Consider the following 13,190-nt stretch of genomic DNA (forward strand, 5'->3'; position numbering starts at 1 on the left):
GCGTGGCCTTTCATCTGCTCTTAACTCTTCCAGTCACTGTTGCTTCTGGGGAGAGAAGCTTCTCAGCCGTAAAACTCATCAAAACCTACCTCAGGTCCACCATGTCCCAGGAGAGACTTTCAGGACTTTCCCTCATTTCAATAGAGAACAAAGTGAGAAGTCATTGGAATTGTCTGACATGGTCACAGCCATTCCACAAGCTGAGGCTCGTAAACATCACTGATAGCACACAAAGTCTATGATGCCAACTTTGCACTGTTCTGGTTTTGATTGTTGTATTGTATTACTTTTTAAAATTTCTATTTAAATTGCACATTTAATGTTTACAGTGGAAAAAAATGCTAATGTGCACTTTGGAAATAAAACCATGGTTTTTATTGTTGTTGATTTCAAGTTAAAGTTCTGTATCTTTTTTATCATTACAGCTGATTTTGCTTGCTGTGTTTTTTCACTCTTAAGAATTACAATTTTAAATTGCACATGTTCGATGTTTACATTTTGAAACTATGCTGATGTGCACTTTGGAAAAAAAGCAAATATTTTACATTTTGTGCATTTATTTTACATTTTGTACATTGTTTTTATTCTGTTTGTATGATGAAAGCTGGTCAGAGGGCCCCCTTGGTATTTTTTTATTTTATTTTTTGTGCTTGCGGCCCCATGAGCCCTTTGCATCGAGCCACTGGTGATGGCGCACTACTGTATACTTTTTTTAATGAGAGCAGCAGGCCTACAGAACTCTAAATACAAAAACACTGTGTTTTAAAGTAACCATAAAACTTTTACTGTTCACAAAGTGAGTGTGCACTGTGGGTGGAGGAGGCGACGGCTAAAAAGTCATTGTGGAGCAGAATAATATGTTTCCTCTTTTGTAATATTTTCAGAAGCATCCTGGCTTTATCAAGAATGTTAGAATTTTACTCCATACTGAATCTGTAATCTGTAGGTGTGGTTGGTTTAAATGAGTGTGAACATGCACTGGAGGGGCCACCTGTGTAATGACGCACATGTTTCCACTAGATGGCCCTTGCACCCAGCTGTGATGCCTCCTCGTGAGTCACAGGTCCTTTTTGAAAGCTTTTTGAAATAAATCTGATACCAGCATGCACCCTTTTTCACTGAGTGACATGAGTTCAGCTGGATTTGGAAAAATTAAGCCAAGCTGGAAGATTCCTCTCCCGATTATATTGATGTAATCATTAAAAACTTCATTTTTGTTTTCACTGTGCATTAAAATCAGTGTATATTCATTCCAAGATGCCATTCTATTTTTTGTTTTTTTTTATTCACGGTGGACCAGGCTCCTTTGTAGCTATGCTTGTTTGTGTGTTAATATATCTTAAAGCTCCAGTCAGTGTGTTGGATTTTAGTGGTGTTTCTTAGCAGAAATGGGATGTAGCATACATAACCAAGCCCAAGAACGGATATCCTTACTCCAACTTTTGCATTTTGCAGCCCAGGTGGAAGACTGATGAAGAAAGAAGAGGAATCACTTGTTGCTCACTCCTCCTCCTCCTCGCCTCCTGTGATTTCTTGTGCAGGATAATAAGTTTGAGAATCCTTTTTTAATTTTTTTTTTTTTTTTTTTTTTAATGGAGGATCTTACATAAGGAATCAAAAACGTGAATAGAAACAAAAGCAAGACCAGCACCATCACTATGCAATCTGCAAAGTCACCACTAGATGGCACTACATCTTACATACTGTAGCTTTAAGAATGCCAAACCTTTTTTTTAATGGAGTAATCCTACTGGGTCTATGGATGGGAAGAAGTGATTTGATTTTTATTAGGATTTGGTCAACAATCAATCCAACCTAATATATAAGAAAATTGTTAATTTTGTGGAAATTATTTGATATTTTTTGTTACTAAACTTCATTCATTCTTTTTCTATACCCGCCTACTTAAATTTCAGATCATGTGTGGAGCTCGAACCTATCCCAGCAGTCATAGGGTGAGAGGGGAGGTACACCCTGGACAGGATTCCAGTCTATTGCAAGACCACATATACACTCACAGGCCACTTTATTAGGAACACCTTACTTCTTCATGGCATAGGTTCAACAGGTGTTGGAAACATTTCTCAAAGATGCTGGTCCATATTGACATGATGGCATTCATTCAATCAGACTGCCCATTCACCTTTGACATCAACGAGGCATTTTCACCCGCTCATATATTAAACCCTAAACCCTACAGATGGCTGTGTGTAGAAATCCCAGTAGATCAGCAGTTTCTGAAATACTCAGACCAGCCAGTCTGGCACCAACCATGCCATATTCAAAGTCACTTAAATCCTCTTTCTTCGGTCAGTCTGAACACATTGAGTTGCTGCCATGTGATTGGCTGATTAGCTATTTGTGTTAACAAGCAATTGAACAGGTGTACCTAATAAAGTGGCCGGTGACTGTAGAAAGATACAGTCACGCCTATGGTCAATTTAGAATCTCCAGTTCACCCAACCTGCATGTCTTTGCAAGTGGGAGGAAGCCAGAGGACCGGGATGGATCCCACACAAACACGGCGAGAACCTCAACTTTCTTGCTGTCAGGCAGCAGAGCTAACCATTAAGCCACTGTGTCGCCTGTTACTGAACGTGACTGTTTAACAGCACGTGTAACATTTTGTTTCTACACGCTGGAGGCTTTGAAATGTGGCGTCACTGTGCTATCTGCAAAATATCAGAACTAATTTTAACATTTGGCTTGAAAACATCACGGTTTATTGCTCAAGTGTGGAAACACTGCGCGGCTTTTATAGTGATGTCAAACACGTAAACATCACCAACTCCACCGTGAGTCTGAAATAGCCCTCCTCGCTGAATAACAACAGCAGCACGATTCACAGGACGGGGTGTTCTGCACATTTGAGGAAGTGGCTTACTCAGCAGACTGTGTCACACACCATCCTCATTTAACGCCTAATATTGAACGGCTTTCACTAATTGTTTCGGAATCATCTAAACATGAAAGCAAACTGCTATTGTGGACCCTGATGAAGAATGAAGTGTGCAGTGGGCGGCAAATTCAGCACAGTGAAACCTGGAACGTCTCCAGCTGTCACTCTCTTTCTCACGTTGGACATGAATTGTTGTCACCGCTATGATAAATTTCTCTCCCAAGGCTTCTCATAAACATCTCACAGATGAACTGCTTTTTTTTTCTTCTTCTTCTTCTTCTAGTTGGACTCCTTCGTCACCACCAGTCAATCAGCCTTTGGGGCTTTCAGTCACAATCTTACAAGTATTCCTTTGTTTCTTGTGGGTAGCGCGGCGTGGCGCTCTGGGATCCCTCCAAACCCAATCCATGTGGGAATACTGGGATGTGGCTTGGAGGCACAAGCTGAGCTTTACTGGTGGTGCTCCTATTTGGAGATTTATGGGTGGAAGATGACAATAAAGTAATGAGGAGGGATGAGAGTCTCTAGAAGGAAAGAAGGGGGATAGTTCAGTGGAGGTGTGGTGACCAAAGGTGAAAGGTTCCAGCCCAGAGGGCAGGGCGTGACGAGGAGTGTGTGCAGGTGGTGTGTGAGGGCTGTCCAGCCTGGGCCAGGTCAGTTTACGTCTCTCTAACCCCCCCGACCCTGTAATATTGGCTGTACCTCCTCTCCTTTCACCCCGGCTTTTATGGCCCCATGTAAATCTCTCTGTCAGTAACACAAGCTCGTCAGGCCTCCACCAGCTCCTTTCTTTGCTGCACATTTATCCTGGTGGTGAATTCAAAGAGGAACTGCAGCGGGGAGGTGGAATGTGGGCCTTCTTGGCTCGAAAAAGATCGAAAAAAGGATGAGGGATGATCAAAAAGGAATGAAAGCCTGCAGAGAAACCTTAGACATGGGAACGGCTGGACGCTGGAGTGGGCAGGAAAGCCCTCTTAGATGAAAGGCAGTCGTCCATCAATAAGTCATTAAAGGAGAGACGTTGAGCCAGAAACAAGAACAATGACCGTCATCGCCGACCCCGATCCAAACATCACCTCCTGGTGGTGTGTGGACGGGTGCCCGGTGATCGTGGAATTAATAAAATATTATAATCATTCACAATGAGTTGGAAAATGAAGCGAGGAGCACCATCTGGTGGATTTTGTCTTTATGTCTAATGAGCAAAAAGCTAAACTCTACAGGAGCTCCGTCTATTTGGAATCAGGGTGGAGGACAGAAAGAGACAATGGAGAGTCGGCGCTCAGAGTTTACTAACTGCCGACGCGATTCTCTTTTACAACATAACGTTAGGCAATAAAATACCACCCAGGACAAGCTCTTTAGTTTTAAATCTCCAGGACGGTTTGTCACTTTGTCCCCTATTTGTCCTCTTTTGTCCTGGCCTTGCCCACTTGTCCATAATTCATAGCGAAGAATTATATTAGCGTTGTGCTTGTTTTTGCTCATCTGCACTTTAAGTTCTTTTTAAATCACAGGACGACAACATTTCTGAAAAATTCATTTTTTAATTATTATTTCCACAAACTCAGTAAAAACAACTTCATATTCAGCTCTGATGTTTTGGGTTCTGATAAATATAAGTGATGACCAGTGAAGCTCCTATTTTGGACAATGATGGCATCTTTTAAAATGAATTAAAGAACGACAACGTAAAATAAATAAAGATGGGCCTACGTTGTGGGTGAAACCTTGTAGCTGACTGCAGCATCCTGGTGGCCACTAATACCACTGCTGCTTGTTAAAATATGTTGTTGTTTATGTGTGAAATGGAAAAAAAAGCAAACACTCAACACTCTTGTGAGCGCCGTTAGCCACGCAAGCATCTTCTCTTGTGTCAACACAGAATGCAAAAATTCTTCCACCCCAATCAGACTGACGTTGACAATCCAGATTGAAATAGATTCAGTCTGGATTGCTTTCTTACACATGAATTCAAACTAAATCTGGTTGTGCGTGTGTGTGTGTGTGTGTGTGTGTGTGTGTGTGTGTGTGTGTGTGTGTGTGTGTGTGTGTGTGTGTGTGTGTGTGTGTGTGTGTGTGTGTGTGTGTGGACGTCTGCTACATTCACATGTCGCCATAAGAAAAACCATCACAGCAGTCGTTAATAGCAGAATCACTGAAAAATACAACCAAGTTTTAGCATCTTGCACAGCATTATATTAAATAGGAAACCTCGGGCTCTGATGGCAACTTATTGCGAAGTTATATATTAATTAAATTTGTTAATTTTAAGTAATTAATTAATTCCATTTTTTTAAAACAATGTTTAAAATGTGACAGAGGAGGTTTTTGAATAAAATATTTATTTTATTTTAAAATTAGGGTCTGGCTGGGTTTTGTCTGCATAATTTGAGGGCCAACATAAGTTAATGCCAAGTGGTTTCTCTGGGTCTTGTTCAAGTGTGGGGGGGGTAATTTGGAGCATGAGATTAATAGACAAATTTGGGCGGCGTCTAATGTTTTACAGATGCTGTGTTGGACCGTTATGGTGAAGGAGGAGCTGAGCCGGAAGGTGAGACTCTCAATTTACCAGTTGATTTACGTTCCTATTCTGACCTATGGTCATGAACTTTGGGGAATGACCAACAGAATAAGATTGTGAATACAAGCAGCAGAAAGGAGATTCCTCCACTGGGTATCTGGGCTTATACTCCCGGACAGGGTGAGACGCTCGAGTCATCAGGAGGAACATGACAGGATCCAGTTGAGGTGGTTTGCGCATCTAGTGATGATGCCCCCCTTGTCATCTCTCTAGGGAGGTCTTCCAGGCACGTCCAACTTGGAGCAGTCCCTGGGAAAGACCCAGGACACATTGAAGGGAATATAGTTACCAGATGGCTTGGGAACACCTCAAAATCACCAAGGAAGAGTTACAGGACTTCACAGAGGATAAGGAAGCTTGGGATGTACTGCTTGATCTGCTGGCACCGTGACCAGGACATGGAGAAGCATTAAAAAATGAATGAATGAGTGAATGAACGTAGGTGTTGACAGCACCACTCTTCTGAATTTGAAAAGATTTCAATCAATCAATCAATTTTATTTATATAGCGCCAAATCACAACAAACAGTTGCCCCAAGGCGCTTTATATTGTAAGGCAAAGCCATACAATAATTACGTAAAACCCCAACGGTCAAAACGACCCCCTGTGAGCAAGCACTTGGCTACAGTGGGAAGGAAAAACTCCCTTTTAACAGGAAGAAACCTCCAGCAGAACCAGGCTCAGGGAGGGGCAGTCTTCTGCTGGGACTGGTTGGGGCTGTGGGAGAGAACCAGGAAAAAGACATGCTGTGGAGGGGAGCAGAGATCAATCACTAATGATTAAATGCAGAGTGGTGCATACAGAGCAAAAAGAGAAAGAAACACTCAGTGCATCATGGGAACCCCCCAGCAGTCTAAGTCTATAGCAGCATAACTAAGGGATGGTTCAGGGTCACCTGATCCAGCCCTAACTATAAGCTTTAGCAAAAAGGAAAGTTTTAAGCCTAATCTTAAAAGTAGAGAGGGTGTCTGTCTCCCTGATCTGAATTGGGAGCTGGTTCCACAGGAGAGGAGCCTGAAAGCTGAAGGCTCTGCCTCCCATTCTACTCTTACAAACCCTAGGAACTACAAGTAAGCCTGCAGTCTGAGAGCGAAGCACTCTATTGGGGTGATATGGTACTACGAGGTCCCTAAGATAAGATGGGACCTGATTATTCAAAACCTTATAAGTAAGAAGAAGAATTTTAAATTCTATTCTAGAATTAACAGGAAGCCAATGAAGAGAGGCCAATATGGGTGAGATATGCTCTCTCCTTCTAGTCCCCGTTAGTACTCTAGCTGCAGCATTTTGAATTAACTGAAGGCTTTTCAGGGAACTTTTAGGACAACCTGATAATAATAAATTACAATAGTCCAGCCTAGAGGAAATAAATGCATGAATTAGTTTTTCAGCATCACTCTGAGACAAGACCTTTCTAATTTTAGAGATATTGCGTAAATGCAAAAAAGCAGTCCTACATATTTGTTTAATATGCGCTTTGAATGACATATCCTGATCAAAAATGACTCCAAGATTTCTCATAGTATTACTAGAGGTCAGGGTAATGCCATCCAGAGTAAAGATCTGGTTAGACACCATGTTTCTAAGATTTGTGGGGCCAAGTACAATAACTTCAGTTTTATCTGAGTTTAAAAGCAGGAAATTAGAGGTCATCCATGTCTTTATGTCTGTAAGACAATCCTGCAGTTTAGCTAATTGGTGTGTGTCCTCTGGCTTCATGGATAGATAAAGCTGGGTATCATCTGCATAACAATGAAAATTTAAGCAATGCTGTCTAATAATACTGCCTAAGGGAAGCATGTATAAAGTGAATAAAATTGGTCCTAGCACAGAACCTTGTGGAACTCCATAATTAACCTTAGTCTGTGAAGAGGATTCCCCATTTACATGAACAAATTGTAATCTATTAGATAAATATGATTCAAACCACCGCAGCGCAGTGCCTTTAATACCTATGGCATGCTCTAATCTCTGTAATAAAATTTTATGGTCAACAGTATCAAAAGCAGCACTGAGGTCTAACAGAACAAGCACAGAGATGAGTCCACTGTCTGAGGCCATAAGAAGATCATTTGTAACCTTCACTAATGCTGTTTCTGTACTATGATGAATTCTAAACCCTGACTGAAACTCTTCAAATAGACCATTCCTCTGCAGATGATCAGTTAGCTGTTTTACAACTACCCTTTCAAGAATTTTTGAGAGAAAAGGAAGGTTGGAGATTGGCCTATAATTAGCTAAGATAGCTGGGTCAAGTGATGGCTTTTTAAGTAATGGTTTAATTACTGCCACCTTAAAAGCCTGTGGTACATAGCCAACTAATAAAGATAGATTGATCATATTTAAGATCGAAGCATTAAATAATGGTAGGGCTTCCTTGAGCAGCCTGGTAGGAATGGGGTCTAATAGACATGTTGATGGTTTGGATGAAGTAACTAATGAAAATAACTCAGACAGAACAATCTGAGAGAAAGATTCTAACCAAATACCGGCATCACTGAAAGCAGCCAAAGATAACGATACGTCTTTGGGATGGTTATGAGTAATTTTTTCTCTAATAGTTAAAATTTTATTAGCAAAGAAAGTCATGAAGTCATTACTTGTTAAAGTTAAAGGAATACTCGGCTCAATAGAGCTCTGACTCTTTGTCAGCCTGGCTACAGTGCTGAAAAGAAACCTGGGGTTGTTCTTATTTTCTTCAATTAGTGATGAGTAGTAAGATGTCCTAGCTTTACGGAGGGCTTTTTTATAGAGCAACAGACTCTTTTTCCAGGCTAAATGAAGATCTTCTAAATTAGTGAGACGGCATTTCCTCTCCAACTTACGGGTTATCTGCTTTAAGCTGCGAGTTTGTGAGTTATACCACGGAGTCAGGCACTTCTGATTTAAAGCTCTCTTTTTCAGAGGAGCTACAGCATCCAAAGACTTCAATGAGGATGTAAACTATTGACGAGATACTCTAGCTCACTTACAGAGTTTAGGTAGCTACTCTGCACTGTGTTGGTATATGGCATTAGAGAACATAAAGAAGGAATCATATCCTTAAACCTAGTTACAGCACTTTCTGAAAGACTTCTAGTGTAATGAAACTTATTTCCCACTGCTGGGTAGTCCATCAGAGTAAATGTAAATGTTATTAAGAAATGATCAGACAGAAGGGAGTTTTCAGGGAATACTGTTAAGTCTTCAATTTCCATACCATAAGTCAGAACAAGATCTAAGATATGATTAAAGTGGTGGGTGGACTCATTTACATTTTGAGCAAAGCTAATAGAGTCTAATAATAGATTAAATGCAGTGTTGAGGCTGTCATTCTCAGCATCTGTGTGGATGTTAAAATCGCCCACTATAATTATCTTATCTGAGCTAAGCACTAAGTCAGACAAAAGGTCTGAAAATTCACAGAGAAACTCACAGTAACGACCAGGTGAACGATAGATAATAACAAATAAAACTGGTTTTTGGGACTTCCAATTTGGATGGACAAGACTAAGAGTCACGCTTTCAAATGAATTAAAGCTCTGTCTGGGTTTTTGATTAATTAATAAGCTGGAATGGAAGATTGCTGCTAATCCTCCGCCTCGGCCCGTGCTACGAGCATTCTGGCAGTTAGTGTGACTCGGGGGTGTTGACTCATTTAAACTAACATATTCATCCTGCTGTAACCAGGTTTCTGTAAGGCAGAATAAATCAATATGTTGATCAATTATTATATCATTTACTAACAGGGACTTAGAAGAGAGAGACCTGATGGGGTAATGAGGGGATGGCAGGGGGAGAGAAGCTGCAGAGAGGTGTGTAAGACTACAACTCTGCTTCCTGGTCCCAACCCTGGATAGTCACGGTTTGGAGGATTTAAGAAGATTGGCCAGATTTCTAGAAATGAGAGCTGCTCCATCCAAAGTGGGATGGATGCCGTCTCTCCTAACAAGACCAGGTTTTCCCCAGAAGCTTTGCCAATTATCTATGAAGCCCACCTCATTTTTTGGACACCACTCAGACAGCCAGCAATTCAAGGAGAACATGCGGCTAAACATGTCACTCCCGGTCCGAGTGGGGAGGGGCCCAGAGAAAACTACAGAGTCCGACATTGTTTTTGCAAAGTTACACACCGATTCAATGTTAATTTTAGTGACCTCCGATTGGCGTAACCGGGTGTCATTACTGCCGACGTGAATTACAATCTTACCAAATTTACGCTTAGCCTTAGCTTAGCTTAGTTTCAAATTTCCTTCAATGTCGCCTGCTCTGGCCCCCGGAAGACAATTGACTATGGTTGCTGGTGTCGCTAACTTCACATTTCTCAAAACAGAGTCGGCAATAACCAGAGTTTGATCCTCGGCGGGTGTGTCGCCGAGTGGGGAAAAACGGTTAGAGATGTGAATGGGTTGGCGGTGTACACGGGGCTTCTGTTTAGAACTACGCGTCCTCCTCACAGTCACCCAGTCGGCCTGCTTTCCCGGCTGCTCAGGATCTGCCAGAGGGAAACTAACAGCGGCTAAGCTACCTTGGTCCGCAGATTTGTGGATAGAAACAGAAATATATGCAGGGGTGCACATAACAGGTACACATTGTGCTTGTGTGAGCTAAACATCATTGATGCACAGCAGAAGGAAACACTTTTCCAACAATCTGTCATTGCTTTCCTGAGACGAAGCGCTTCCCTTGTGTTTTCCGCAACACATCATTTATTTTTAGAATGCACAAGCACAATGAGTGCCAGTTATGTGCACCGCTGAGTATATGAATGGTTAATCAAACAAGCTTTCTACAACAGCAAGTGAAGAAGAAAAATGTATTTGTGTGTGTGTGTGTGTGTGTGTGTGTGTGTGTGTGTGTGTGTGTGTGTGTGTGTGTGTGTGTGTGTGTGTGTGTGTGTGTGTGTGTGTGTGTGTGTGTGTGTGTGTGTGTGTGTGTGTGTGTGTGTGTGAGTGAGAGAGCGAGAGACAGACCACGTGGGGGAAAGTGATCCAGCAATCTTTAAAGACTGTAATTATATCACTGGTTGTCCAAACAAGCAGATCCGTCTTTGTTAACCAATGAGAGCCATCACATTCAGACAGGGGTCACGGCAGCACTCACTCATGTTGAAGCGTATAACAAAGTTTACTCGGCTGTAAATTCAGCTCCTTTACTTTGTAACCTGACAGGACAATGTCGGCTTTAATGCCATAAAAGCAGAGTGCCGGAGAGTAAAGCGTGCAGCAGAAGCAGGGTGGTTTCCACCATGCAGACATATTTCACAATATGATTGCATTTCCACGGCTATTTCTGTAAAACGTGGGATATTTACTTTGGGCTGCCTTAATAATTTAAATGCTGTTGCAGCTGAGGAGCGGTGTTCATATTGCTTTTCCAAATTGCTTTGTATTTTCTCAGCGTGACTGCTGTGAGGTGTTTTGCATCCCTATAAAATTACACAAAAGCCTTCACACTGAATCCCACTAATCTGAAAGCCTTCGGTTCTCAGGCGAGTAACGATTTGGAAGAGATGTGTCGTACCGACTGGGAACAGACCCCCAAACAAAGTATTGAGTCATTCTACAAACATCTCTCCCCTTTCTGGCATTATTTGCGGATCGCTTTAGTTCCTTACAATCTGCCCTTTTGGGCCTCGGTCTACTTGTCGTGGCTTTAATGACTTGAAATTCGCTGAACAAACACAGAGCCACAGAGGAGGTCACTCACTAGATCTCCTTTCACTCTTCTACTCCAGCGCCGGTTTCTTTGTTTCTTTCTTTGAAGGGTTCTTACCGTCTTGACACAAAAACACGCGGCTCTTCTTCTGGACCTCAATCCCATAATCAGGGTGACTTAGCACAAAAGTCTAAAAGTCTGAGCAACTATGAAACCATTTTGATCACGAAGGCAGACTGAAAAAGTAAAAAATCTATTTTGGAAACATCAATTACGAGTGATGAAAGTTTTTGAGGTATTCTTGGAGTTCCCTACGTACTGCGCTCTTCGCGTGATTGCAAACTAATTTTGTTTTGACTTCTGTCATATTTTAACAGATCTGGTGTGGATACGGTTATTGATTTGGTACAACTTTTAAGCCAGATGCCCTTCCGGATGCAAGTCCAGATGTAAAAGAACAACAAACCCCTTTCCATTCTGGGCGTGTTTACCCATGCGAAGTGGCTACGGGTACGTACATCCGTATCTTCTGTGGGACTGCTAAAGGTACGGACCGAGGTTCACTGAAGACACGGACAATGTACGGATGAGTTTTGAAGCCTTGCCAGACCTTTAGCCGCATATGGTATGGGTATGGACATATTTGCGCATTCTGATTGGTCAATAAGACACCCTGCGTATCTTTAGAACGGTCTCTGTAGATACGGGTCCGTACCCATAGCCACGGCCTTACCCATGAGTCCTAGCACGCAGACATGTTGTGTGGCAGAGAACGTAAATGTCGAGTGAACCCTGGTAAGCCATGAAGCGCTAGCTAGCGCTAACGTGAGACCATGGTTAATTCATGCGAGGTGTTCTGTGTACAAACTGTGTCAATGTACGAAGGGCGATTGAGAAGTTTTGAGCCTGAACTAGAAAAAGTAGGGTGTGGTTCTCCATTTTTCCATTCTGAAAAACCAACATAACTCAAGAATGTGTGAAATTTTGAATAACTGAGTGAAATATTGACTCAGTATTGTCACAAAACAATATTGTTTTCTAAGGATCCAGAGAGTCAATATGTGCATATTTTCTGAGATAGGCATCCTTATAGAGGGACGACTGCGAGGAAAAATGCTCATGTTCATTCTTTCTGTTTTCAGCCTGGATAGTGTGTGTGGTAGTCCAACAGGGTGTCGACCACGTGAGTCATGTCACCCCAAACATCGAATAGCAAGACACTACAGAGCACATAGCTGGCCTCTGGTGGTCGTTGTTTCAGATATGAACAAACTTGACTTACTTTCAGTGAATCAGCGATAAGTTCCTGCTCATCTTGCATCTTCACTGCTTTGGTTCCCTTCAAACTGAGTCTTACACCAAGTTTGCGATGCCGTCACAAAAATGTAGTCAATTTTCATGATGGTATACCATCATGAAAATTGACTACATTTTCATTTTTACATTTACATTTACATTACATTTCATTTTCATTACATTTTGTGATATATCACAAAACATTTTTTGATGGTGTCATAAAAAATTGAGGTGGGGGGGGTGCTTTAGGGTTATAGTTCGGGTTAGACTGCCAAATTAGTCAGCCACAGAAGACACACGTGACACAAATCTACTACATTCTGTGACGGTATCATGAAAGTGTGACGTGAGACTGAGCTGTCACTTCACATTTTACTAAGTTAGGTTTGTTTTAAATGTCCTTCTTTCTTTTGCCTCAACAGAATCTGTTTAAAATGGGGAACTCCACTTATCATTTCTGAGGAACATGATTATTTGAGAAATTGAAGATCCAAACTACTGTTAAAAATCATTGTGTTTCCATTAAATGTGTTGACATTTGGAATAATTGTCATCATCATATTAAAGTACTTTGTACCTTAGTTGGCTTTAAAAGGATTTGCAAAAATAATAAAATGGTAAATGGACTGCATTTATGTCACGCTTTTCCATCTGCATCAGACGCTCAAAGCGCTTTACAATAATGCCTCACATTCACCCCGATGTCAGGCTGCTGCCATACAAGGAGCTCACTACACATCGGGAGCAATAGTGGATTAAAGACCTTGCCCAAG

This window comes from Thalassophryne amazonica, chromosome 14, assembly GCF_902500255.1.
Source record: "Thalassophryne amazonica chromosome 14, fThaAma1.1, whole genome shotgun sequence".
Classification (NCBI taxonomy): Eukaryota; Metazoa; Chordata; class Actinopteri; order Batrachoidiformes; family Batrachoididae; genus Thalassophryne; species Thalassophryne amazonica.